Here is a 26,473-nt window from a genome sequence, read left to right on the forward strand (position 1 = left end):
AGAAATCATACAGTTAACAGCAATTGGCCGCTATGCCCTAACCTTCAACTCTGAAAGTATGATGAACTAATGTGGTTGATCTGTTAGTTGAAACAAATGTTCAAAAATGTTGGAACGGAAGCATATGAGACATGAGGGAGTGAATTGGTTCTCTGGCCGGCCAAAAAGTCCACTGATATTAGAGGATGGGCAATCCATTTAAAAGTATAAGAATAAATAAATGATTTTACTATAAAAGTGAAAGCGGTGGCATAAAACAAACGTAATTACTACTGGCTATTTATAACAGATCCTCTTTTTTTTTTTTTTTCTTAGAATGAGCTGTATGGATGTTTGTATGGAGTTAAATTACAAAATGTCTTTAAACCTTAATTAAAGAATGGAATAACTCATATACAAAATTCATATTCAGACCTTTGCAGAAATACATTTGCATGGAATTATGTTTTTCATTTGGATGAATTATTGAAACAGTTCAAGGATAAGGGTGATTATTTCTTCAATTGTTTACATGAGTTTAAAATTAAAATATAATATAGGAATTTACCAAACCACTCTGCTCTAAAAATTAAAAGAAAGATTAAGGATAGATAAGAGCTTTTTACACATCAAGAATTCTTAAAGTTCTTCATAAGATAAGAGTTAAGTAACTGCTAGCATATATGAGGAAACATAACTGCAGTGGCGTGGAAAAAAAAGTCTTGTTTCATCTTGATACTAACAAAGAGTTTGGAAAAGAAAGATAAACTCTTTCCAGAACTCTTCAAGTTGTTCTTCATGTTGTATTCTGAATAATCAGCTAATCTTTGAAAATTTAACTTGACAGAAACAACTGGAAGCTGTTAATCAAATATATTTGTTAATTAAACTTAGAAGTCATTTTAGGATTAGAGAATTGTGGTCCTGCTATTTCGGATGTGGTTTGTATTTGTTTTCCATCTGTGGGATCCCTGGTAACATCTGGCTTTGCCTGTAGCATGGTTTCCATAGGGGAAAACCTTTCTGGAACCCGAGGCAAAGTCCTCTTCGGCTGCATTTCCATTTTAAGGACCAGAGCTTACAACCTTGCAGTGAAGGTCCAGAATAGGCAACACTTTCTCTTTGTGTGCTAAAAAAGCTGCAGACAGTAGTAGATACTAGTGATGGAGAAAAATAAACCCGCACCCGACCAATGAACTAAAGCAGGATACTAAGCAAAAATAACTGTTGTGCATGTGTCGAAAAATTACTTTGACAACAAAGAGTAGGTCCAAGCACATACATACATATATTACGTGTATACATATAAACATGCCTACATGAATATATACATATGTGCAGGCAAACATGTCCTTTCTCTAATAAGCTTAGCTAAATTTGTTAATTGTGAAAATGAAACTTCTGGTATCACCATGCCCCCTAGCTCCACATTAAAGTACTGTTTTAGCTTAGACTAATCGGATGGTTATGATGTATCTCCTTAAAGCGTGAGGGTCTCTTAGTAAGCTCTCACTAATGCTACATAGCCTTTTGGATCAAATGTAAGATCCTAGAATGCATTATACTGTAGACATAAAATAAATAATAATCAATAAAGAACATAAACCAATGTCTTAAGATATTCCCTAGTGTTCTATAGTAGCCAGTCCAGCTTCCTCATTTCGACACAGCAAGTGGGCCAGCTACTAAACAAAAGATTGTATATGTGTGAAGGAGGAAGGGGGAGCAGTTATACTCTGAGTTGCTAAAATTTGAAAGCAGGGAAATGCTTCAAATATCCAAAACTGTGAAGTTGGTCTTATACTAATCTCTGTAATTCTGATGAAAAAAAGTTGTAGTCTAAATTTTGTAAACCTGTGTGAGTTGCTTAATAAACAACCTTTGAAAACCCAATTACGTGAATGAATTAAGAGGAGGACTGCTCTTGGCAACCCAGATTATAAATAAAACTTAGGGAAGAGGACGAGAAACGAAAAGAGAAAGGCATATAGTTTATAGTTAAAAACATTTCGGAGGTTTTGCATACATGTAGGATCAATTTTTAGTTTGTTCCCAGGAACAGACTTACATGTTCATTGGGCTTTTTAAATTTCTCTGAATATATGTCTACATAAATCTCTTGCCCTAAGGACTGCTGTCGCATATGTATTCTGGGGAATATTAACGTTCTTGGTGGAAGAGGAAATCTACAAAATTCACCTGCCCCAAATAAGGGAATTATATTTTCAATTGTTAGACCGCAGACCTCTGGAATACTTTTTAGCTTTGAGTGGTCCGTTGGCAGTGTACTTTCAATAGAGGCTCCAGGGCAGTGGCCAGACCGGATTCACTTTCCCCCACTTTTCTCTTAGAATCCCTGCGGGGCTCTGTGATTTTTTTTTTTTTTCATAGCTGGACTAAAGTTGTGTCAACGGGAGACCTGTACCATAAAGACTGAAATGTTAAAGAAAGCTACAAGGAAGAGCTTTGAGGCGAGGTTTCAAGCTTTGTCATCACGCTTGAAGAATTTTCTGTTTAATGTACTGTAATGCAGTATTCAATGGGGACACGTTTAATTGAGTTTTACACAACCCAGTTGGGAGTAGAGCTGCAAGGTAGGTGATGTCTAGGTTTTTAATCTTCCACTCCGGAGAGGCTTGTTGACGGAGAGGTTCTTTCTCTTTGCGAGAAAAAAAAAGGAAGCTTGAGAAATGATACATCCGTGGATAAAACCAATTGGCAACCCCCAAAGGAATGAGGGCGATAAGGCGAATCCAGCACTTGTAAGAAATAAAAGAATCCAACTGTTCATTTAAATGAGAAACAACACCCGCGAAGGAGGAGGCAGGGAGGCTGGGCGCAGGAATGAGGAGGAAGCCAGGCTGACAAATAGAAGCAGTGATGCAGGGGGAAGGAATTCCAGCAAACAATCAGCAGCTTGTTAGGGGGATTATCAAGGAGATACTTACTGATGTGTATTTTGAAGAGAAATAAGAGGGAGAAGGGGGCATTTTTACATGGAGGACAATGAATAAGGGGCAGAAGTCAGTAGGGAGGGAGCAGCTATTACGCAAACAGCATTTAAAGTAAATCACTGTTTCTTCCTAAAATTCTAACCTAACCCCTGCATAAGCCTGGGTAAAAATAGCACTGGACTCTGTCAGAAAGACAAAATAATACCTTACATATCAGCTCCAAGGTATTAAACTTTCTTAGCCCAAGCAGGCCGTCTTTCTCCTCCTTTAGCAGCCTCAGCAGGCAAAAGCACAGAGCAGCAGCAGCATCCAAAGATTGCATTTCTGTTTTGTCTCCATGACGCTCGGCTTAATATGTAGTACCTTCGTAGTTGGTTCAAGCAGAACCCTTTGGAAAAATAATTTTTTAAATATCTATTATCAACTTTCTGGTCCCCAGCAGAGGAGGATAACTAGATGGAGGATTACTCAGAAGACTAATATATTTCAAGCACCCACTTAAGAAGGAATACTAATACTCTCATCACTTATTCTTCTGTTGAATCTTTTTGGATTGCCCCTTTGGAGGCTGTCCCTAAATGGTGATGACTGCTTTTTAATGTGCCTCTGAACCTATCCCAGTAGAAAAGAGTGTACATGATAACACAGATTCCCTTGAATTCCTACACTCCACCTGCACTGAGAGACAACACTCTAAGAATGTTCTGTTATCTTCCATCAGTGTTTGTGGCATGCAGATAACTAATGCATTGTTGCCTGTCAGGATTGTTGCTAATTTAGGGCTGCTGACATGGTGCCTGGTAGTTCACTCATTGGTGTATTATTGCCATGGGAAGCACTGTATTTTCATCCTTTAAAATTAATGTGCTTTGTTCAATAAATATTTCTGGTATTAGGCATGTGGAATGGGATAGGGAGCCCTTTTGATACTGGCCCTGTCCTCATGGAGTTTACAGTCTAGTGGGGGATAATATAATAGTCATACTGACAGATACAATTTAAAATGAAATATTGACTTGTGATTAAAATGTTGATAGTAAAAATAGGAAAGTAATTTTTGTTCCATTCATAGAAATGTAAGAAACCACCTGGATCATCTTCTATAGATCACTTTGCTTGTTACACATACCCATTCAACAGATATTTGTTATGCACCTACTATGTATCAGGCATTGTTCTAGGTGTATAGAACAGTGGCCAAAACTGAACATTTTTGTGGTCATCGGGCATACAGTCTAGCATTTTCTCACTTAATTTTTATTGTGCCTGGAGGCACCTGGGTGGCTCAGTGGTTGAGTATCTGCCTTGGTTCAGGTCCTGGTCCCGGAGTCCTGAGATTGAGTCCCTCATCAGGCTTTCCTGCAGGGAGCCTGCTTCTCCCTCTGCCTATGTCTCTGGCTCTCTTTGTGTCTCTCATGAATAAATAAATAAAATCTTTTTAAAAAATTTATTGAAACCTTATAAAATGGCCATTATTATGCTAATATTACCTAACATGTATAAAGCATCCATACTTATAAAGCACTTTTGCTTTCATTATCTAACCCAGTGTGTGCGTCAGTTGGGTGAGGTGGGTATTAGTTCATTTTATAAGAGAGAAGGCTGAGGCATAGACAGGTAAGCAATTTTGCAAAATTTTCATAGTAAGTCAAAATTAATTATATGGCTATAGATATAAGCCCCCTAACAATCCCGTACAATTTTCCTTCAATGTGTTCTTTGTTACCAGGATTTTTTTTTTTCATTTTTCAAAAGTCTAGAACTATGTTTTGCTTTTTTGGAAAGGAAAGATAATTATCAGAATTGGGAGGGCAGTTTATCAACATATACTGAAAATTTCTGATACATCTTCTCTTGGAAGGGGGTTCTTATTTGAAAGCAGCTTCAGAGCTATTGTAGCTAACAGGCAGGGGGCTTATAAGTCACATGTTTTGAGACTAAAGGCTGAGGACCATGGTTGTAGAAACAACCTAATTCTAATATGACAGTTCTCAGTGACTTGAGACTACAGAGGACAAAGGGAAGGAAAGCCCTGGAAATTATTAGAACAGTGTAGAGCAACAATCCACTTAATGAGGAAGTTATTTAGATAAGCTTGCTTATTATATTGGCACAAAAATGATAATGATTGGATTTTGTGTTGACCAAAAAAACCACTGTTGTGGTTTTCTTGGTCAGCCATCACTGAGATAGCTCTCAGTTTTGATTAAATCATAATTTCAGAAATGAAGCAAACAAATGATTACAACCTTTGGGAATAAAGACCCACTTATTTTTTTTGTGGAGAATCAAGACCAACCCCTAAGCGAGACAAGTCACTAAAAGAAACATCTACAAAAAACTCATCTAGAGTTTGTCTTGGCTTTTAGCATCATTTTTTTTATTTTTTATTTTTTTAAAAAAATTTTTAGCATCATTTTTAAGTGTGAAGAGACTGCCTGGAATCCTAACAGCTTAGGTGTACAAATCCTGACTCTGTGACTTACTCGTCGTGAAGTATAATGCAAGTTACCTAAATTTTCTGACTTGATTTTCTTAATATAAAATTGTGGAGGGGGGATCCCTATTCTTACCAGATCATTTTTGAGGATGAAATGACAAAACATATATATAAACAAGGGCTCAAAAGTGTGCTTGGTGCCTGGTACAAGTCATGTAATTGTGAACAAATATTATCTTGAACAGGTTTCTGCATTTATATCACAGTGCAATAGGAATCTAAGCCATAGATAAAGAATCATAATAATTTAAAGTTAAGGAGATTTTATTAGGATTTAAAGTTGGTTTTATTTGAGTCATTATTTTTGCTTCCATAAACAATATTTAGGTTTAACAGCAAATATCTGTTTAATACATTTGAGTTCGGGGAATGGAGTAGGCCGGTGACACTGAGACCCTGATTGAGAGTGTTGTCATTACACAGAACTGCCCATTTGTCTATTATTTCCTGCTTTTGTTTGTTTAGAAAGAGAAGTGATTAATAAAACACTTTTTTTCTGATATAATTAAAAAAATAGCAGCTCAGTGTCTGGTTTAAAGGAAGGATAGCTAAGATTCTTGACATTTTGTCCCATCATAACACACCCCCTTCAAAGGATAGCTTCCAATTATCACAATGATTTTAAAAGAGTTTGCCCAAAATACACTGCCTGCAAAATTCTGATAGATGTTCAAGTCTTCCCCAACCCTTCCGTTTCCCTATGCCCCATACTCTCAAGATCTTATTTGGAAAATCACTTTGTAAATTGTGTATGCTGATGTAGCTAGCTGGCTCCATCTGTGGGTCATCAAATAGACTGGCAGTTCTGACAGCATGGTCCACCAGTAACTGGGGATCCCCAAACACTTTCCAGAATGCCATAGAGTCAAACTATTTTTATAATATTACTGAGATGTTATTTGCTACTGCCACTGTTTTGCCATTTGCACTGATAGTACACAAGCAAGGTGGGTGAAACTGCTGGAACTTTAGTGTGAGTCACGGTAGCGGCACCAGATTACTAAAAGTCATTGTATTTTTACTACCAGGCACTCAAAGTTCCAAGAAGCAAATGAGAAGAGAGTGCTACTTAAGAATGTTCTTGATGAAGCAATAGAATTTAATACTTTTATTAAATCTAAATCCTTGAGTACATGTCTTTCTAATATTCTGTTTGACAAGATGGAAAAAACATGGTAAGCACTTTTGTTTCATACTAAAGTTCCATGATTGTCTCCAGAAAAAACACTTGGATGATTGCTTGAATGAAAAGTAGAATTAGTCACTTTTTTCACAGAATACTAGTTTTGCTTGAAAGAATGCCTGACAAACTATGTTATTTAAATTTGAGTATTTGGCAGATGTTTTCTCAGAAATAAATATTGCTTCAAGGAAAACAACTGACAGTATTTATTGCCAATGATAAAGCCAAGCTTTAAAGCAAAATTATAATTTTGGAAATTTATATGAACTTGACAGCTTTCCAATAACTTAAAAATTTATCTGATGAGATTGGTGTTGATACTTATGAATGTGATTTTTTTATGTTATATGATGAAATGTGCCAACATTTGGAAGAACTGCATAACTCAGTAGACCAATATTTCCAAAAGAATTGATGCGTATACTAATACATTATGCGTTGGTAAAGGATCCATTCAGCATTTATTTACAACATGGAAAAATGCATTTAAAGCAACAGATTATGAAAAGTTAATTGATGTAGTGTCAGAGTCCACCCTAGAAGTCACCTTTAAGAATATAACACTTGTTGAATTTTGGTGTTATATCAGAGAAGAATTCTCAAATTATCTGAAAAGGCTACTAAAATACTTCTCTCTTTTCCAACTACATGTCTATATAAGTTTAAATTTCCTTCATATATTTCAATCAAAATAGTATTGGATAGCAGACTCTGTGGAGAAGCAGGTGTGAGAATCCAGCTGTCTTCTGTTAAAAGCAGACATTGAGGAGACTAGCAAAAATGTAATATAGCACCTCCTCTCATTAATTCTTCGTTCTGTAAAATATAGTTATTTTTAATTAAAAAGTTTTGTTTGTGGTAAAATGTCATATGTTTATTATTTGTTGTTTTTGTTTGATTTTAAAGATTTATTTTTAGAGAGAGAGTGACAGCAATTGGGGGAGGGGTATAAGGAGAAAATCTTTAAGCAGACTCCCTCACTGAGCTTGGAGCCAGACATGAAGCTTGAGCCCAGGACCCTGAGGTCATGATCTGAGCCCACACTAAGAGTGGATGCTTAACTGACTCAACCACCCAGGTGCCCCTATTTGGTATTTTTAAATGAATACGTATTTTATAAATTTCTTCACTTTGACTTATGTTGTGACCCATATTGATAGGTAAAACCCACATAAATGAAATTTTTTGGGGATCCTCCGTTTTTGAGAGTGCAATGGGGCCCTATGGCCAAAATGTTTGAGAACTCTGTAACAGCTCACATAGGAGGAATCTAAGAAGGGTTAATTCGTAGGCTGCTCGATTTAGGCTTCAAGGCCCAGACACACAGGCCATTGGCTTCTCTCAGAGATACACACCTTCAGTAGCAGTTTCCAAATTGGGAAAATGCTCAGCTGGTCTTGTCCCCTCACTACCTCTTCTGATTTTACAAGCCTTTACAAGCTGTTCTATAATTCATTCAAAATAAAAAGGATTTTGAAACACGCACTGGCCTAATTTTAGATGAAAGTGAAATGTCAATTAAGAAGTCTAATTTAGCTCTAGCCACTAAATTAGCTTTTTCTACCTTGCAAAGCAGAAGACAGTGTGGGGCGGACATGGACAAAGATGACCGAGCTGACATTTCAGTATGCCAGTTTTGCTGACCTGCATTTTCTTACAACAGGAAAAAGTACTTCAGGCAAGAGAGTTATTCTTTCCTTTTAAAAAAAAATTGAGGTATGCTCTTTGTCCAGATCTGCTTTTTTTTACTTCTTTTCAAAATTATAAAAACTGCTCATGATAGTTATAAAAGTAACTGGTTTGGAGTACCTGTGTAGCTCAGTGGCTGAGTGTCTGCCTTTCAGCTCAGGGCATGATCCTGGAGTCCTGGGATTGAGTCCTGCATCGGGCTCCCTGCAGGGAGCTCGCTTCTCCCTCTATGTCTCTGCCTCTCTCTCTCTCTCTGTCTCTCATGAATAAAGAAGTAAAATATTTAAAAATAAAAATAATTAAGGGAGACAGAACGTAAAAGACTCCTAACTCTGGGAGATGAACTAGGGGTGGTGGAAGGGGAGGTGGGCGGGGGGTGGGGGTAACTGGGTGGCGGGTACTGAGGTGGGCACTTGACAGGATGAGCACTGGGTGTTATTCTGTATGTTGACAAATTGAACACCAATAAAAAATAAATTCATTAAAAAAATTAAATAAAAGTAAATGGTTTGGACTTTACTAGATTTTAAGAAGTACAGATGAAAGTCTTATGGATATTTCATCAAACCTGTTAACTTTATTAAAGAATGAATCATACTAAGTATTTATATATACTTAATCCTTAGCCACAGTAGATTGTTTCTGATTCCCTATCCCCAAATATTCCATGACTATGACATTATGGTTATAGCATTACTCGTGATATTGAGATGAGGTTACTTTAGCATCTTTACTGATCTCGGTACTAAAAGGAGAAGAATCACATTTTAACTATTTTTTTGGAATTCAAACATCTAGCAGAGTTTAAAAGGCCAATAACTGTTTTTTCTTTTGAATGAATGAACAAATTGGTGAATTAGTCAGTGGAAAATAGTTGATTGTCATAATCGATTGGTCATTGTGAAAGACCAAGTTATATAAATATTACATTTTTAAAAATTATTGTATTTATTTGAGAGAAAATAAAATTATTTTATTTATTTGAAATTTATTATTTAATTTATTTATTCAAATAAATTTATTCAATTTATTTGAATAAATTTATAATTTTATTTATTTATTTATTTATTTATTTATTTATTTATTTATTTATTTGATTTGAGAGTGTGTGTGTGTGCACAAGCAGTGGGGAGGTGCAGAGGGAGAGGGAGAAGCAGGTTCTCCACTGAGCTAAAACAGGAGCCCAACTCTGGGCCATCCCAGGACCCTAGGATCATGTCCTTGAGCCAAAGGCAGACACTTAACCAACTGAGCTACCCAGGTGCCCCTAAATATCACATTTTATATCCATTATTCTAACAACCTGAAGGCCATATTCAGGATGTTTTGGTACCATAGGATAGAGGAAACAGATTAATGGACTAGTCATGTAAATACTTGATTTATTCTTATAATTACTCTACTGCAAGCATTATATTCAATTTCCAGGAAATCTTCAGGAGGATTTAGTAAAAATGAGGCCATGGAAATGACACTGGACTCCCCATGTGTATAGAGAATTTTTGACAAAAATATACGTAATACATTGTAATTTATTCAAGTTCTCTTCCATTTAAAATTCTCATTACTTTAATTTTCATGACTGAGTATTCCAGACATTTGGATTTTGCCTTATGTTTCGGACTCACCTACTTTTGCATTTATTTTTAAAATAACATGGTTTAATGCACAGTTTGGGGCAAATGCCTAAAAAATGCATATAATGATAATGCTCATAAATTACAGGATGCCATTAAATATTATTTTCCTTTGTTTTATTTTGTCTATTTTAAGGTAAGTGTATTTGGGAATATGGATGTGAATAAACCAGGATTACTTTGTAAAGATCTGGTTGAATCCATCCTTGAATTCATATTTAGATTCATCAGGTTACGATCTAGTTGTTGATAAATATGATGAGTTCAGTAACCATAATCCTCTTATGCTCCTTCAGACAATATTTACAAATATGATTCTCCTTTTTTCAATGGATGTGGAACTGTAGAAGCAAAGGTCTTGCGAGCACACCAAGGCTATGTCATTTGTGGTAACTTTATCAAAACTGTCTTTTTGCCACTCCTGTGCAAATGGCAAAACTGTTCTTAAAATTACTGGGAAGGAATGGTGGGAAACATCTTGCATGAAATCAATTTCCAGGGGCACCTGGTTGACTCAGTTGGTTAAGTGTCTGGTTTCCTTCCCTTCAGGTTGTGATCTCAGGGTCCTAGGATCCAGCCCAAGGACCAGCTCAGGCTCAGCAGTGAGTCTGCTCAGTCCCAGTCTCCCTTTCTCTCTCTTTCTTTCTCTGTTTCTCTCTCTCTCTCTCTTTAAATAAATAGAACCTTTAAAAAAATGAAACTGCTTTCCAATTGCCTGAGCTCTTTTTCAGCAAGAATTTTGAGAATGCTGAAGCCTATTGGTAAATAGAGAAAGTGCACAGAAGTCAGGGGTGGCATTAGCTAGGAATGACAGTACATTTCTAACAAATGCAACAGCCAAAATTGAGCTGAATTTTATTCCTTTTGTATCCCAATGAGAGATATTATTTCTTCTGTGACTTTTAAAAGATATAACTTTACATAAGCACAGGAATACACACAGTGTCTATGAATCACAAAGCAAAACAACACAATGATCCATGAATCCACCATCCAAATTAAGAACTACAACTATAGAAGGACATTTCATTTATGTGTGTGCTTATCCTGTCACATCCTCCTCTCTGTAAACTCTCTTTCTTCTAACAATGAACCTCCATCTTGATTTTTTTTCACACATTATCTTTCCCTTTCCTTTAAAAATAGCTTTATCACATATGTATGTATTCCTAAAATATATATTGTTTGGTTTTACTAGACGATGTATTTTTTACTTCTTGGGTAAATTCTGGATCTTACTGTTAAAATTAAAAAAAAAAATAGACCTTGGAGGCTACTTTAAAAATCTTTCTACTATGGATTTTGAACACATACCAGCTTGAGATTACATTTATTATTTCAGTTGGTAAAGTAATAGGTTGATAGCAACTAGTTTCTTTAGTGAAACTAATTTTTTAAAAATTTTTTGGCTTGTTTGTTTGTTTTGAGAGAGGAAGAGAGAGAGAGTGACCCCATGCTCCAGTGAGGAGAAAGGGTAGAAGGAGAGGGAGAGAGAATCCTAAGCAGGCTCCACACCTGGCACAGAGCCCTTCGGAAGACTTGATCTTACCATCCTAAGATCATGACCTTAGCCGAAACCAAGGGTCCTACCCTTAACATACTGTGCCACCCAGGCACCCCAAAAAACTCATTTTTAACATCTGATTACTATAGTGTCTCACGAGTGAGCATATTGAAAGATTTTGATACATGTACTGTGATGTGCAATATTCCAAGACATCAGTCAGTACATATTGCAGTACCTTGACATCCTCTATCTCTTGGGAGTTTTAAGTGTTATGATTTTTAAAAAATTTTTGTATTTAAGTAAGTTAAAACAATGAGTTCTTCAATTTTTCTATTATTTGAAATAAAATATTTTTATTTTCATTTTGTATGTTTTTGTATGTAATTTATTAACTGAATATGTTGAGTGTTAATTATTTTATAATTTCTCATTTGTTATTTGAACTTTAAGTTTTTCATTTGTTTTTTTTGAAAATTGTATTCTTTTTTGGTTTCTTAAAGTTTTTCTTTGACAATTTTTAGTTTTGATTATCGAAATTTTTATTTTTGAGAGTTGTCAAACTTATAGATCATCTCACTTGCAATTTATTTGCCTCCTATAATTGTTGGGAAGACTTTCCACATTTGGAGATAATTAAATAGTTTAACAGCTCTTTTTTACTTAAAAAAATTACTGAACTCTTTGATCTGTAATGGTATTGTTAATTATAAGAACACCCTTGCCAACACTGTTAGGGTTCTTACTATATGTCCGAAAAATTTCTCAGCACATTACAGATTTACATATTTAATTCTTTTGATAACCCTATAGCAATGGGCACTATTGTTATCTTTATTTTGTAGTTGGGAAAACTGAAGCCCAGAGAGGGACAGTTTACATAGAGAGAAAATAGAAGTGAAAGCAAAGCAATCATTTAATCTCTATGCTCTAATGCCTTTCTAACTGGTTTTGAGTTTTATTCCTTCTTACATTTATGCCAGTTAATAGTTTAAAGTGTAGATCTAAATAATTATTATTTTTAGAAGAGTGAGATATTCCCCAAACTGATTTGTTTCATCCATCAAATTCTTATACATTCTAGGTTCTTTTTAGATTAGCTGATTCTATCTGTACTTTCCTCTTTCCTTATTTTTATGTAATAGTGACTTGGTTTTGTAACTTAATATAAATGCTTTAACATATTACCTTATATTATTATTCAAAATTATTTTAGATATTTTCATCTATTCTACCAGATGAAAGAAATGATTTTCTTTAGTTCTAAAACAATACTTTTTTTATAAGATTTTGTTTATTCATGAGAGACAGAGAGAGAGAGAGAGAGAGAGAGGGAGGGAGGGAGAGGCAGAGATGCAGGCAGAGAGAGAAGCAGGCTCCCTGTGGGGAACCCAATGCGGGACTTGATCCTGGAACTCCAGGATCATGCCTTGAGCTGAAGGCAGATGCTTAACCACTGAGCCATCCAGGTGTCCCTAAAAAAAATACTTAATGAGATTTTAACATTACACTACATTTCTAAATCCATCTGGAAGCAAATTGTCATTAAAATATATTCTCCATTTTAACTCTGTTTATATTGGTAAATTATGATTTATATCAATACATTTCTTCAAATGGGTCATATGTATACCTGTTAAAATATTCCCAAGTATCAAAAAAAATTAAAAAAAAATATTCCCAAGTATCAAAAAAATTTTCCACGTATTGAGTTTTGTTGTAGTTATGAATAAAATTTAGTAGCAATTACATTTTTCTCTAGTAATGATACATGAGTACTGTTAATCTTTTAAGTGATTTTAATCTTTAATATAATAATTTTGATATTAATGATTCTTTAATTATTCACAATCTGTGAATTAGGACTTTTTGGTCACCTTCCATGGCTTTACAATTCTGATTTTTGTTTCCTGCCTTATTACATTGGCTACAACGTCTAGAGAATTTTAAATAATATTGGGGTAGTAGAGTTTTAATCATTTAAAAATTACTTTAAATGAAAATAAAAGTTAAAGGCATGTACCATGAAATTATATTTTACATGTTTGTTCAAGCTAAGCCCTGTGTTTCAGGGAGACACATATTAGCACACAGTAAGGCATGGACATTGGCTTTTCTTTTACTATACTGGTTTGGCCAAGCTCCATTTTTCAGGAAGAATTACCATGGAATTTGTCTGCTTTATTGTAGCAAAGAGCTGTTTTGAAACTCATATTGTCATTCCTACATTTATCTCATTCTAGCTAGTATTTCACTGTCAAGCCAGCAATAGAAGGGCTGAAAGAGGAAAATTTGTGCCAGGGATAAAATCAAGTACATCTTTCCATATTTCTACTTATACTTTTTTCAAATACCAAATAATTCTCTCTCTCTCTCATTCTCTTTACCAGTAATGCTTAATTATATGTCTTGTCTAATATTCATTCATAATCAAGTCTAATTGGTTAAAAAATACATAGTTTATTACAGCTCCCAACAAAGATTAATTTCTTACTAAAAATAATTAAATTGAAAGTGAAATCTACACAGAGGTATAATCTCCCAAGTCATAGTCAACAGCCCCTCACTATAATGCATTTTAGATCATTCATGTTGGCTTGGCTAACACATAAAATTCTGAAATGTTCAAATAATCTAATATAATTGTCTATGAGGACTATGAGAGTGACTGTTTCTGTGACAATACATTTAATGCCTCTGTTACTGCTTTCCTAACCACAAAAAGAAAAGAAAATTACATTTTGAGTTTATTTCTTTGTTGAAACAATTGTAAGATGGTTTCTATATTATTGGAAAGCTGAGACACGAGGAAAATGAAACAATGTACAGAGGACAAACTCTGACTTTATACACATCAGTGTTCAGAGCCTTGGTCCACCACTGGCTAGCTCTGTGACATTGGACAAATTATTTAATTTTTCCCTAAGCCTTGCTTTCCTCATGTGTCACATTATAATGAGATAATGTTTGTTATTTTCTGGTTCTGTAAATGTCAGTTGCCAGAATGATGATGATGTTCATTTAAAAGATCTCTTAAATCTGACTCCTCGTAGGAGTTTATACTTCATAATCTTTGCATTTTTATGCAACTATTATACAGATCTTTTCTTTAGAGACTTAGCATCAAGGCACCAACTACCCATTCAACTCAAATAAATCACTGAAGAGCATGCTATTACAGAAAAAGTTCAGGCTCCTAGGTCAGGAGGTGAAAGTGTTAGATGTGAATCTGCTACATCCCAGCTGTTCAAGCCTCAATTTCTACATCTGTCAAAAGAAAATACTTTGTTTCTTATTTTCCATGATGTGTTACTGTTAAGATTAACTGAGATAACATGCATTAAACTCATTATAAATCTGTGAAATATGATTTCAATACATTTTTCAAAGTAGTGCGTGCAGATTGAAATCTGTTTCATGATTATCAGAGAAGCAGCTGGGTATCTTAAGGCCTGATTCTCAAATGCAAATATAGTTAAGCGAAACTATTAAAATTATATACTGTATACTGCTGATTTTCTAAAGTTTTAGAAAGCTAATCAACTGTAAAGAAAATAGTTTTATAATTTAATCACTCAGTATTCTCAACTTTTATTTATTAAAATTAGACATGAGAGAAAATGATTGCCAGCTCTTAATCCTTCTGATAATTACAAATCTTCATTGCATGACTTGGCAGGTCCTGCTGAAATCAAATGATTTGGTATTGTTATGCTTACTTCCTTACCGAAGTTTATCATTCACTTCTTTGTATAAGGTATTTTCCAGTTTATCATATAAGTGAAGTAATCTTTCATCACTAAAACAGGGTAGAGAAGGGTAAACACTCTTTCCTAGGTTGATAAAGATCTTTGTACTTCTAAACATCTCCTCGACTAACATTTAAAAGCATAACTTTCTAACTTTCTTTAAAGAAAAATACTCTAATGTTATTACTACATTTACATGACATTATACATTATCCTCCAAGAGACCTTTTATTAAGGGTGGGAGAGAGTATTCCCTTAACTGAAGCCCCTTCTTTCTCAGGTTTATTCCATTGCTGTTAATGAAATGTGTGAGGACTCTTGTGTCAGGGAATTAATGATACTCAGTAGGTAAAGAAGGGGAAACCTGGGTGGATGAATTATGCCTGTTCTTCGGTTCTTTTCAAAGAGGAAAATTGAAAGATCCCATAGCATCACACTTATTATGATATTTAAACTATGAGAATTTCATCAGATAAAAGAAAATGTTAAATGAAATCCTCTGTCTAAACACTCATGTCAAGAAAGGCAATTTTAGTTATGCAGTGGTGTAGCATTTTGTTTTTTCTGCAATAAAGCCATCAGATCAATAAAAAATTATGTAGCAGATTATTATTACACTGTGCTCACCATAGCTCTAATCGTAAATAATACAGCAGTTATCCTGGTTATATTAATTATAATTAGAATGCAGATAATGCAGACGGTCTTTTATTACTAGAGCCAAATCAATTTTCCAGTGTTATTCGATGCAAGGTCACACAAAGTTGTGGGAGCTTTTAGACTTCTTATGAAATGGCCTGCCTGCCTGTGCGAGGAGAGTTTGGCTCAGCTGTGCAAGACACATTGACTGGGAAGATCATTGAAATAATTACAGCCATGAACCCTTGCCTATGATGGCAGAATTTCATTTTATAAAGTAAGCATAGCTGTAATCCAGCCTCCTTTATGGTAGGAAGCTTCATAAATCTTTCAGAGGAGACCAAGTCTTGTGTTTAGTGGTAAGAGGAAATCAAAATGGATTCGTTTGCATTGTTCATTTCTCCTCATTGCCTTTTTGTTCCATACCTTGGTATCATATTTTTTAAAGGCATTCCATATGTAATCATCTTGTAATGATAGAGGGAAGCCACAAAACAACCAACAAATAGAAATACATTAGGTGTTCAGTATTGGTGGGTGGGATATAGGCTGATTTTACACACTGTCATAGGAGGACTTTTATGAACCTGGTGTAGTTGCTCAGGAAGATGCCATGAGATGAGAAGCAAGCAGGAGAATGAGACAAAGGTTACATTCAGAGGAAATCATTTTGCAAATGCCTTTACGGTGGTCAGAGGGAGGCGAGAGATTTAGGCTCCAAAGCCTATGAAGCCAGAGATTGTGACTCACAATAAACCCATGTATTTGGGCACCAGAAAGGGGCAGCATGGTAATTCCGGAACCTCTGGTTGAGCAAACCTAATAGTGATGGATTAGAAGCAAGGTCATCGACGTCCTCTACTTGACAAAACTCCCACAGGTCATGGAGCCAACGTCCAGCCAGGGTACAAACTCAAGTGAGATCAGGCAGGTAATTCATGGAATGTACTAGACTATGAGGATAAAGGCATAGAATGGTAGGGAATGTGTCAGAATATAAGTTGGAAAATTCATAACCTGGATAAAGGCATTGATGTTCAAAAAATATTTAATCCCTGCTCTAATATGTCTAATATGTGACCTACAGACTATCAATGCTTGACCTCTGGCTAGAAAGACATGTTTGTTCTATTGATTATCAGGAAGTGTATGCAGCCAGGTTGTTAAGAAACTTTCTTCTGAGAATTTGACAAAGTCTGTAGTGTTAGCAAAAGTGCTATTAGCAAAGATAGGAAATGAGAAGGTATTCCAAAAAGCAGAGTTAAGAAGTTATAACCAAAATGGGAGTCAGGCTGACAGCCAGGACTCTGCTCAGAAAGCAAAGAATAGCAGGCAGTGTGGCTGGAGATCCAGTGACAGTCCTCCAGAGAGCCTCCTTTAAAGTCCTGGACTAAAGCACGGATCTCAGCCAACTGGTTTCTGAAAGGCTGACACATCAGGTTGAGCAGTGGTCTCTGACTGTCTGCAAGAAAGGAAGGAACTCTTCCAACCCCTGATGTCTCAAATCCTGTGCGTAAAGGTGAGGCTGTAAATAAATACATAGTCAAGTTCCAGAGGCAGAGATTGGCAAAAGGAAGAAGCTCTAAATGTCAGGTCTTTAGAAATTATAGCACTAGAAATAAATAGTAATAGAAAACCCTTGTCACTGCTTATTATGTGAACTGCACACTCTTAGGGTCTTTACATGTGCTTCCTTCTTTCTTTCTTTTTTATTCATCACTATGTATGAGGAACGAGGTACTACTACTAGTGTTTTATAGATATAAAAGCCGGGGCTTTTACATACAGTTGGCAAAAGGTGGAGCCAGAATTTAAAGGTAGGTTTTTCTGTAGCCTGATATCCTAGCTCTTGACTGTTAAATACTGCCTCCAGGCTAGCGAAACTTGCGGAGATCTAAATTACAGGACAGAAGCCATTACAGCTTTGAAGATTTCTCACCTAGGTACTACGTTTTCTAAGAATCTGAGACAAGGAAGAGGTCTGTGCTTTTTAATAAACCAGAAGCCACAAATGGTCTTTTGGTTAAACAAGCATCCTAACTGTTTTGACCATAACATGGATTCATAGTTGTTCTTCTCAGTAGCACATTTACATATTTTAAAGCCACAAAGCTTTTGGACCACCCAGAGACATAGGCAAATTGTTTGTAAAAATTGAATTGTGTGGGATAATCCAAAATGGTAGAGTAGAGCTCTCTGCTTTACTATAAACAACCTCAACTAAAGTATTGAAATTTAAACCATTTTCAAAAATGTCAATATAGCTTTTCTTTCTTCTCCTAAAACATCAGTTTCATTTAAGCAGGTCGAAAAGAAATTTGGGTTCTGAATGTTTCTGACCTAAAGCACGTAATAGCACGTAATAGTATTGGCTCTTTTGACACAGCATTCCTTTCATCTGTTTTGTTGAAGAAAGAAGTTGGGAAGAAATGCAAGAAAAAATAAACTGTTCAGTATGTTCTAATATTTTAAAAGAAATATATTTAAATATATGAGAGCAATATTTAAAAATACCAAAATAACTAAATGGACAAAAACCAGGGAAAGTTGGAATTAAGAGAATAAATTTCATAAGTTAAAGGGAAAATTGATGCTTCACTATCAAAAAAATGCCTTGGATCATGACTGCTTTCTAAAAGAGTTAAGAGTTGAAACAAAGACCACGTGGGGTTGACTGGCTTATGTGAATGAAGTTTTAAACCAGTCAGGGTGTCCAAAGATGTACCAAAATGTTAACAGATTTGGGTATAATTCATATAGATTTATTTCTAAAATCTGGAACTTACTGAAGAGGTATAAAAGGAATCATAATGTATTATATTGTAAATGCAGAAAAAATATTAAAGGTGTCCCTTTTTTTTCCAAAGTAATTTAAATATTTCACACTGAATCTCTACCATTGTCTTCTCGTCACCAAAAGAAAAACACAGGTTACATCAAGTACATTCCCAGAAGATTTTTCAAGTTCAATTTTTTCTTTATGCAATATCTTTAAAATTTCTTTTTGAAAATATATTTTATCTTCTATTATGAAAACATGTCTTTTTTAAGACAAAAGCTAATTCTTGCATATGCTTACTATGGACTAGGTACTGTGCTATAATTACTTTCAAATGTGAATTTATTTAATCCTCATAACAACGACATATGAGGTAGAGGGGAAAATGGGGGTACAAAGAGGTTATGTAAAGGTCACACAGCAAGTGAGCGGTAGAATGAGACTTTGAACTCAGGCATACCAGCTCTGAGTTTGCACTCAAGTCCAGCGCTATTCTTCTGAATCTTCAACAGTAAGATATTGCTAAAGATCAAACAGTTCTATCCAACAAATAAGTGTCTCTAGTTTGTTTCTCTTTCTCAAAACACTATGAATTCCATGATCTGTATCATAGAAGGTTGTTTTTTTGTTTTGTTTTGTTTTCTGTTTAACTAGCTTTCAATCTCAGAGGCACGTTGAGTATGAGCAGACACATGAATTGCTATGGTAACTTCCAGTGCTTGAATAATAGGATTTGGGAATTATTTTGAGTGCAAAACATAAGGGAAAAAAAATAAAGTCTAAATGTGACCTTGTCAACTGAATTAACTTCTAGGAGATTCCACTTTAAAATGATACGTCTAGCATTATCGTTTTACTGCTGAAAACTGGGAAGCTTTCCAAATTTTAACTTACAAAGTTATTGTACTTCCAAATGAGAAAAATGTCTTTTGAGGTACTTTCTTTTTCTTGAATACTGTGATAGATGGCTCTGTAATATCCTATGCAAATAGCCAATGTCGTAATTTGGAACTGCCCATAAGAAGCTACCATAAACAGGGCAAGTTAGAAGATTTTTGTTTAATTATTTGCTGTGTGGTTTATGTATTCCGTCCTATGTAGACTACTTACGTTTGGCTTTTTTTTTAGCAAAGTTCTCTTTTCCTTCTCATACGCCGACCCTTCCTGTCAGTAGGATGTAAGAGGCAGTGAAGTTTGGCACAGAATTAATCCTGCATTGAAAGGAAGAAGCAATATTTCTCAAATAGAACATTAGGCTTCTCTTTTGTTAATTTTGTGAGCCATCCCTTTGCTTCCCCATATTGTCTTGCAGAGCCTGCATGACCACAGGATCTGTCTCATCAGCTGCTAGTCACGTGTAATAGCACCTCTAGCAAAAATCACTAAAAAAAAAAAAATAGTCCCTTTTTTCTCCCTCACCAATTGGCTATGTCAGTAATAGGGAATTAGCTTTAAAAATATAATCTGATTGAGTACATTATGTTGACCAGCCTCGTGCATTTCCACCCTGCACTTACTTCATTGTCTCTGTTTTAGAAATGGCCTTTATGCCTCCTGGTCTCAACATAGAGCAAAAAGGACCATCTGGACACCACATATGAGGAAATCAGACATCTCTAGGTTAAATCATGCCCATAAGGACAATTTCTTGTCAGATAAGCTGCTGTGTACTTAGTCTGATAACTAACAAAATTACAATATGGTAATTTTAACTGGAAATTGTCCATTTTTATCCTCAGGTTTTCTCTTTTATCCCCATTGGTAACCACCCTGTGAGTTCTTCTCCTATACACTAGTGCTCAAAGCAATCCCCAGCTTTTTTCAGGCTGTGGCAGCTGTGAAATGTCTGGACAGCAGAGTGTGTTGTGCTGTTGGCTCACGCTTCGTAATATAGTGGGGTAGAAGCACATAATTGTGTAATGGAATAGTTTGATTTCTCCCTGATTTCTAGACACATCACAAAATAAACGAGGCAGTCAAATGAAGTATAAAGACTAATTGGTGAGTTTTGAGTCACATTAGTGTCCTTGCTAGCCTGTGTGACATTAAAGCCAATCACAAAGTCTTTTTGACTTCTGGCATTCTTATCTGTTAAATGGGATGTCTGTCCTTAGTTGTTTTTTCAAATAGGAGCATGTACACCAGAGGAGCCTAGTTGACAGTCCTCTACGCACTGCCTGCAAATGTGTTATCTTTTACTCATAGTGAACTTTAATTATTGCCGTCATTTTAAAAATCAGAAAATGTTTAAATAAAAAAAATCAAGATTTCTAGATTCCCTAGAAACAGGGTTATTTGGCAACACCACTGTTCCCACATGGCAACTAAAGGCTGTGACAGAATCCCTTCTCCTTTAGATTTACAGTTCACTTCGTCCTCATCGGGCCTGCTTTGCACATTTCTTTTCTTCTTCTTTTTAAAATTTATTTATTCATGAGAGACACAGAGAGAGGCAGAGACATAGGCAGAGGGAGAAGCAGGCTCCCTGTGGGGAGCCCTATGTGGGACTTGATCCCAGGACCCCGGGCTCATGCCCTGAGCTGAGGCAGATGCTCAACCACTGAGCCACCCGAGTGCCCCTGCTTTGCACATTTCTGTTGCTATTAGCATTTGAGTTTGTCACCTTTGGTGTTTATAAAAGCACATTTAGATTTAGCTGCAATGATCTTGACAAACACACTCAATTTGGACCTTGAAAACCAGCTTTCTCATACTGGTTCTTAAACCTATGTAGATTGTGGAAATTTACTGGATGAGAGCAATTTCCCTGTGCATTAAAATGTTCATAATTACATAATGGAATTAGAGGAATTTAATGAAATAATTTGCATAAAATATTTTATAACAACTGAACACTAAATCCAAAATGATTATTTGGTGCTTTGCATATTTTTTAAGACAAATACAGGAGATTTTATTTATAGACCTTAAGTTGATGAACATTTCAAAATGTGATGTAGCAAGATTTTATCAGGAAAGTTACATATAATATTTATTAACAAATTTTGTTATGAGAAGATCTGTTAAACTGCATTTTTCCTTAGTTTCTTGAGTCAAGAAGTAAAGATAACGATTCACAGGTTATAAAATAAAGTCATAAAATTTTTATAATTTTAAAATAAAATTTTATATTATAAAATAAAATATATTATAAAATATTATTTTATATTATATTATAAATGATATGTGTTCAAAAGTCATGTGTTAGTTTGCAAAAGAGGTACGCATCAACCAATGGAGGCTCCAATACTACATATCTTTTTTGTTGATCTTTTTTCAAATCTTCTATTGTCTTTTCCAGTATGTCTGGGTCATAGATGAATTTTAAATGAGGTAACCATGTTGTAATGGATTGAAAATGCCTACCACAGGGGCTTGATCATTTTAGGAGTTCAGAAAATGTTAAAACTCAATGAAACAGAACAAGAGCAGGAACAGAAATAAAATCTTGTTTTGCTACTTGACCTGAATTGCCCCATTCGCTTGCTTTAAACAAGCAGGAATAAATTGTGATTTATAATGATGTCTTGAAATTGATAACATTCTCCTGCAAAGGGTCAGGGATATTTTATACTTCTTCCTAGTCGTGTGTGGTATTATCTACTTTCTCATTCATCTGCTTAATATTCCCCATGAGGCAGGCAGAAGTGGGTACATAGTATTACCTAATTTTGTATGTGATAAAAGGAAAACAGAGAGATTCAGTGCTTTTTCCAGGGGGAGTCAGTAAAACTTGCAGAGGAACTATGGCTAAGAGTTAGATTACCTAGATCTTCAGTCCTCTTAATGAGAAAAAATCTTCTGGGGCACCTGGGTGGCTCAGTCAGTGTGTCTGCCTTCCGCTCAGGTCATGATCCCAGGGTCCTGGGAGTATAAGCCCCACATCAGGCTCCCTACTCAGCAAAAAGCCTGCTCCTCCCTCTCCCTCTGCTGCCTCCTTTGCTTGTGCTCACTCTCTCTATCCATCAAATAAATAAAATCTTAAAAAAAAATTCTGAAACCTTCATATACTTTAAGTATTTAGAGTATGTTTATTAACAGTAAAAGATTTTTGAGTTGTAACATGCTTCATGAAACTAAATAATATCTTTACAGTACAAAGAGCAAAGTTATTCATTTCTTCATTGAACAGTCATTTATCGAATACAACAAAAATCACTGTATATTTACCACAAATGTCACAAAGCATTATATTCATATTCATTTATTATTAAAATATGAATCATCATCCTTATATGAATGGATAAGAAAACCACTAAAACCTGAATGAAAACTGTAGAAGGGATATGAAAACATAATTTACAAAATTAAAATGACTATTCCAGCTTAACATTCTTTGAGTAACCAAAACTCATGAGTCCTCAGTGTTTCCTCATTGTTCTGAAAACAGGGTAAAATTTCTTGGCATGCCATATAAATTCTTCTAATTTCATGATCCTTTATTAGTTCTCTAGATGTACTTTTCACCACCTCATCTCCTTACATTCCACTCTGCCCTCCTGCAACCAGGTCTCAGAATCCATCATGCTATGCTGTCTCTTACCCAACAACAATTCCACTATCCCTTACTCCTTTCTATTCCAGAATATACAAAATGTAAATTGGTTACAAATCATGCCTTCAGTTCAAATGGCATTTTTTTTTTGTAGCAAGAGTTTCTGGAGAAAGGAAGCAGTGCATTGATTTATATTCTGCTACAGCTTCCTTATTTTATTGGAAAACAGTAACAGTTTGTCTGTAGATTACATTATGAGTAGCACTGTGATGTAGTGTGTGATTGTGTGCATATGTTGTAAGGAAAGTCCCATCCTTAATTTGTCAGTCTTGTAGTGGGAATAACAATGCCCATCTGAGTGTTGGATTCCTCATATCTCACTGTGGGAAGAGTAATAACTACTTTGTGTTATTTTAAAGATGAACATTCCAGTAGATGTTCAGTGATACACTAGCAATTGAATAACTATATAACTATTAGATCTATTTCTGGTCCCTTCCTTTTTCTCCCTCTTAAATGAATAGTGTCAGAAATAAACCTCTATCCCAACAAAGTCCAAGACCAAATGGCTTCACTAGTGAATTCTACCAAACATTCAAAAATCTAATACCTATCCTTCTCAAACTCTTCCAAGAGTGAAAAGGAGGGAATGCTTTCAACCTCATTTTATAAGGCTAACATTACCCTGATACCAAAACTGGACAAGGACACCACAAAAAAAAAGAAAATCATAGGCTAATATCCCTTATACTTACTTACTTATACATAGATACAGAAATTCTTAACAAAATATTAGCAAATCGAATTCAACAATACACCAAAAGGATCATACACTATGATCAAATGGAATTTATTTGAAGTACACAAGAATGGTCCAACATCTGGAAATCAATGTGATATACCACATTAACATATGGAAGGATGAAAATCATATGATCATCTCAATACATTCAGAAAAGGCATTGACAAAATTTAACACCCACTTATGATAAAAATTCAATGAAGTGGGTATAGAAGGAATGTATCCCAGTACAATTAAGGCTATATCTGACAAACCCACAGTTGACATCATACACATTAGCGAAAAGATAAAAGCCTTTCCTCTAAGGTTAGGAATATGACTAGAATGCGCATTCTCACCACTCTTATTTAATATGTTATTGGAAACCCTAGCTACAACAATTAGGCAAAAAAAGAAGTAAAAGTGAACCAAATTTAAACAAAGAAATAAAACTGTCACTATTTGTCAATGACATGATGCTATATATAGAAAAACCAAACTACTCTACCAAAATGCTGTTAAAACTTATAAACAAATTCAGTAAAATTGCAGGATAGAAAATCAATATACAGAAATTTGCTGCATTCTACACATGAATAATAAACTATGAGAAAGAAATTAAGAAAACAATCCCATTTACAATGGCATCAAAAAGAATAAAATACCTAGGAATAATTTAACCAAGAGAGTCAAAGACCTATACAATGAAAACTACAAGAGCCTGGTAAAAGAAATTGAAAAAGACACAAATAATTGGAAAGCTGATCCATGCTCATGGATTGGAAGAATTAACATTGTTAAAATATCCAAGCAAATCTACTGACTCAGTGCAGTTCCTATCAAAATTCTAATGGTCTTTTGCACAGAGCTAGAACAAATAATTCTAAAATTCCTATGGAACCACAAAAGACCCTGGATAGCCGAAGTGATTTTGAGAAAGAAGAACAAAACTGGAAGTGTCATACTCCCTGATTTCAAACTATATTATAAAACTATGATAATCAAAACAGTATGATATAAACATAAAACTAGACACATAAATCAATGGAATAGAATAGAGAGCCCAGAAATAGCCTATACATATATGGTCAAGTAGTTTATGACAAAGGAGCTAAGAATATACAATGTTGAAATAGGCTCTATAATAAATGGTGTTAGGAAAACTAGACAGCTACACACAAAAGTATGAAACTAGACCACTCTCTTACACTAAACACAAAAAACTAACTCAAAATGGATTAAAGACTTGAATGTAAGACCTGAAATAATAAAATTCCCGAAAGAAAACATAGATGACATTGGTCTTAGCGATTTTTTTTTCTTTGTTTTTTTTTTGGCTATGACTTCAAAGGCAAAGGAAACAAAAGCAAACTTTTTTTTTTTTTTTTTTTTTTTTTTTTTTTTTTTTTTTTAATGGGAGTACAACAAACCAAAGCTTTTGGAGAGTGAAGGAAAGTATCAGCAAAATGAAAGCCAACCTGAGTGGAAGAAGATATTTACAAATCATCTAATCTGTAGGAGGTTAATATTCTAAATATATAAAGAAATCATACAACTCAACAATAAAAAAGCAAACAATGTAACTAGACAATGGGCAGAGAATCTGAATTAACATTTTTCCAAAGACACATTGATGGCTAAAGGTACATGAAAAGATATTCAATGCCACTTATTATCAGGGAAAGAAAACTCAAAACCGCAATGAAATATCACCTTACACTGGTTAGAATGGCTATTGTCAGGGCACCTGGGTGGCTCAGTTGGTTAAGTGTCTGCCTTTGGCTCAGGTCATGATCCCAGAGTTCTGGGATGAGCCCTACTGAACAGGGAGCCTGCTTCTGCCTCTCCCCCTACTCCTCCCCATCACACCCTGCTCTTTCTCTCTCTCTCTCTCACTTAATAACATCTTTAAAAAAATAATGGCTATTACCAAAAGACAAGTGTTGGAGAGGATGTATGGAGAAGAGAGAACACTCATATTGTTAGTGGGAATGTAAATCGGTGCAGTAACTATGGAAAGCCATATGAAGATTCCTCAAAAAATTAAAAGTAGAACTACCATATGACTCAGCTATTCCACTTCTGGGCATTTATCCAAAGAATATGGAAGCACTAGTTTGAAAAGATATAAATACCCCTGTGTTCACCACAGCATTATTTACAATAGCAAGATATAGAAACGACTTGTGTCCGTCGACAGATGAATGGATAAAAAAGATGTAGTATGTATGTGAATGTGTATATATGTACACACACATATCATTTTATATTGCTCAGTCATTAAAAAAAAGAAGGGAATCTTGTCATTTGTGATGACATGGATGGAATTTGATATATTATGCTAAGTGAAATAAGTCAGAAGAAGAGAGACAAAATAATTTATGATTTTACTTAGATATAGAATCTAAAATACAAAACAAAGCCATGTAGACAGAAAACAAACTGGTAGTTACCAGAGGGGACGAGGGTTGGAGGGTGGGTAAAATGGATGAAGGTGCTCAATTATATGGTGATGGGTGTTAACTAGATTTATGGCAGTGATGATTTTGTAGTGTATACAAATATCAAACTATAATGTACATCT

General features: G+C 35.0%; 1 protein-coding gene and 1 long non-coding RNA gene across 9 annotated transcripts in view; one reads left to right on the top strand and one right to left on the bottom strand.

Moving 5' to 3' along the window:
* The window catches only part of ZFPM2 (zinc finger protein, FOG family member 2), a 457,190-nt gene that overhangs the window by 318,143 nt on the left and 112,574 nt on the right, over positions 1-26,473 (top strand). The gene's annotated exons all lie outside the window — the stretch shown is intronic.
* LOC140603685 (uncharacterized) overlaps positions 1-26,473 on the bottom strand; it is an 87,231-nt gene that overhangs the window by 57,561 nt on the left and 3,197 nt on the right. Inside the window, exons 2-3 of one of the 2 annotated variants that reach the window (XR_012006641.1) lie at positions 19,724-19,824; positions 3,139-3,321 (exon numbers count right to left, since the gene is read on the bottom strand). This is a non-coding gene — a long non-coding RNA (uncharacterized lncRNA). The remainder of the gene's footprint in view (positions 1-3,138; positions 3,322-19,723; positions 19,825-26,473) is intronic. The other variant, XR_012006640.1, reaches the window with a different exon arrangement.

This window comes from Canis lupus, chromosome 14 (assembly GCF_048164855.1).
Source record: "Canis lupus baileyi chromosome 14, mCanLup2.hap1, whole genome shotgun sequence".
Taxonomy (NCBI): domain Eukaryota; kingdom Metazoa; phylum Chordata; class Mammalia; order Carnivora; family Canidae; genus Canis; species Canis lupus.